Source organism: Mus pahari, chromosome X, assembly GCF_900095145.1.
Source record: "Mus pahari chromosome X, PAHARI_EIJ_v1.1, whole genome shotgun sequence".
Lineage (NCBI taxonomy): Eukaryota > Metazoa > Chordata > Mammalia > Rodentia > Muridae > Mus > Mus pahari.
In genome coordinates, this window is record NC_034613.1 from 91,266,559 (window position 1) to 91,269,680 (window position 3,122).

At 42.6% G+C, this 3,122-nt stretch overlaps 1 pseudogene; it reads left to right on the forward strand.

Moving 5' to 3' along the window:
- LOC110314443 overlaps positions 1–581 on the forward strand; it is a 2,622-nt pseudogene extending 2,041 nt beyond the window's left edge.
- Positions 582–3,122: the final 2,541 nt, after the last annotated feature.

Sequence of the window (3,122 nt, forward strand, 5' to 3'; positions counted from 1 at the left end):
CACCACCTCCTCCTCCTTCTCCTCCTCCTCCTCCTCCTCCTCCTCCTCCTCCTCCTCCCAGTTCTCTCACTCCTACAAAGCAGAGGAGTACCCTGAGAAGGCAGAAGAGTACCCCGAGGAAGCGGAGGAGAGGGAGGAGAGCACCTCAGATTTCCACAAATCCAGATTGGGGACCAAAGACTTCGTGTGTCTGAATGAAAGAGGCAGCAGAGCTCGGGGAACCTTTCAGTTTCAGGCAAGAGGGAGAGACTGGGTCAGAGGAAACTATTCTGGTAACAATAACAGCAGCAATGATTTTCAAAAGAGAAGCCGGGAAGAAGAATGGGATCCAGACTACACACCCAAGAGCAAGAAGTATTACTTGCATGAAGACCCGGAAGGCAAGGGCAGTGACAAATGGATGAGCCGAGGCTGTGGCCGAGGAGCCTTTCTCTGGGGGTGGGGCCAGTTCATATTCCAGACATCCAGTACCAGCCCCAAGTGAGTCCATGACAAGTTCAGTGGGAAGGAGGGAGAGATAGAAGATGATGAAAGTGGGACAGAGAACAGAGAACGACAATTTACAGCCCTCACCTGAGTAGGGGCCACTCTTGATGGAGCCCTTGCCCAGGGGAGAAAGGTGCTGGGAGAGGCTGGTGGAGGTAAACAAGGAGCCTCATGAAGATCCTGAAAACCCCACCCAACAACCCACTAGCCACACAGAATCCCACGACAGCAAAGTGTGTCCCTGGTGCCATCTCACTGGACAGAGGACAAGACAATGCCACTGAGCCTAGATCAGGCCCATGTTTCCAGCAGAGGACACACTGGGCTCCTGCTGCTGGTGGTGTGTGGGGTGGGGCAGGGTAAGGAGAAGGATGTGGATGCTTGGACTTGGTTTTGGTTTTGTTGTCTCACCCCCACTCTGACCCATATTAGAAACCAAGTTTTCTTCATTCCATTTCATTTGGAACTAAATGGGAATTTCGTTTTCAGTCTCTTCCTGTTCTGAGTTTTATTTTAAAAATCCTTATATTTTTCTTCTTCTTTTCTTTTTCTTTTTAAGGGATATGTAGTAATATTAGCATAAAGATTTTAATTTGGGCAACTTTGATTCTTAAAAGAAAGCATGTGAATAAAAATTGAAGTGTTCACCTCAGTTTGGGACCAAACTGCTTGGATCTTGTACAAACAGGTTTTGTATGTTAAGGAGGCGTTTAAGGCCTTTCTGACCACCTCGTGTTCCCCTTTCTACACAACCATGTATCATGTGGGGTTGCTCCCAGTCTCCCCCATGCACCCTGCTCTTGTCTGATTTCTCCTGGGCTGGGCTTCCCATTCTCCACCAGCAGCTCCAGTATCCCAAACTTTGTAGTCCTGCTGGTCTTCCCCAAAAGGAGTGGAAACTGGAGGGCAGTTTCTGGACGGTTTTCTAAGAAACTTCTGAATTCTATTATCTTTACAAATATAAGATGAGAAATTTTTTTCAATTTTTTATTAATCTTTTTATAAAAGGAAAAGAAACACCTATGATTGAGTAAATATGGTGGTTATGGCTGGGTGGTTTGTGGGGTTGTATGTTTTCGGGTTTTTCCTTTTGGGTTGAAACATTTTCAGATGTTGTGGGGCATCCTCACTAAAGGGTCCTTGTGCTTGCCTTCCGGGGAGGCGGTCCCCAGCAGGTGAACTGTTGCATCTGTTGGATGCCAACTGCACCCTCCTCCCTCCCCAGCCTTCTCTCTTGGGTTGCAGTGCATACTTCCCTTTACATTGCTAATTTCAATAGGATAGTTAGTTTTACTTGAATAATTCATGTTTAGGGGAGAAAAAAACCCTTAAAGTTTGTTTCAACTCCTCCTGCAAATAAAAACAATAAATGAAGTGGCAGATGTTAAAAAAAATCCAAGAAATTCAGGATCCTATGAAAAGAACAAACCTATGAATAATAGGTATAGAGGAAGGAGAAAAAACAAACATCAAAGGCACAAATATATTTTCAACAAAATCATAGAAGAAAATTCCCCCAATCTAAAGAAAGAGATATCTATGAAAGTACAAGAAACATACCGAACAGCAAATAGTCAGAAACAGAAAATAAATTCTCCATGACATATAATAATTAAAATACTAAATGTACAAAGCAAAGAAATGGTATTAAAAGCTACAAAGAGAAAAGACAAAGTCACATATAAAGGTAGACCCATTAGAATAATATCTGGCTTTTTAAAGCAAATATACAAATTCAAATTTTAATTTAATTTTGTTAACTTAAGCAAAGCATTCAAAATTTTGTTTTACATATATTACTTATACATAATAATGGATTTCATTGAGATTTTCATACATATAATGTCTTTTGGCTATATTCATCCCTCCTTTTCCCTCTCTTTTTCATTAATTTTTATTCTTTCATACATCCTGACCACAGCCTCCTTTTTCCCCTCCTCCCAGTGCGCCCCACCTCTCCCTTTTCTGAGATTGACTGCTTCTGTTTCCCTACAGAAAAGAGCAGGCATCCCAGTGATATCAACCTAAACCCAGCATAACAAGTTACTATAAGACTAGGCACAAACTCTCATATCAAGGCTGGACTCGGGGCAATCCAGATGTTAAAGGGTTCCAAGAGCAGGCAAAAGAGTCAGAGACACCTGCACACAGACTCCTACTCTTAGGAGTCACCCAAAACCCCCAAGCTAAACAACCACAGCTTGTAAGCAGAAAACCTAGCGCAGACCCATGCAAGCTTGTGATTGTCAGTTTAGTCTGTGAGCCCTTATGAGACCTGTGGGTCATGTTCTCCTAATGTTCTTGACCCTCTAATATATGTAAAACAAAATTTTAAATGCTTTGCTTAAGTTAACAAAATTAAATTAAATCTTTTCTTTCCCTCTTCTGTGTGGTTCCTGGAGCTCTGTCTAACATTTGTCTGTGGGTCTCTGTATTTGTTCCCATCAGCTGTTGGAGGCAACAATCTGTGGCCTAGCAGAATGTCATCAGGAATCATTTCACTGACATGTTTGGGTTTTGTCAGTTGTCTTTGGTTCTATCCTAGGACTCAGGCTGTCCTTTTTCTGGTTCCTAGCTGTCTTAGTCAGGGTTTCTATTCCTGCACAAACATCATGACCAAGAAGCAAGTTGGGGAG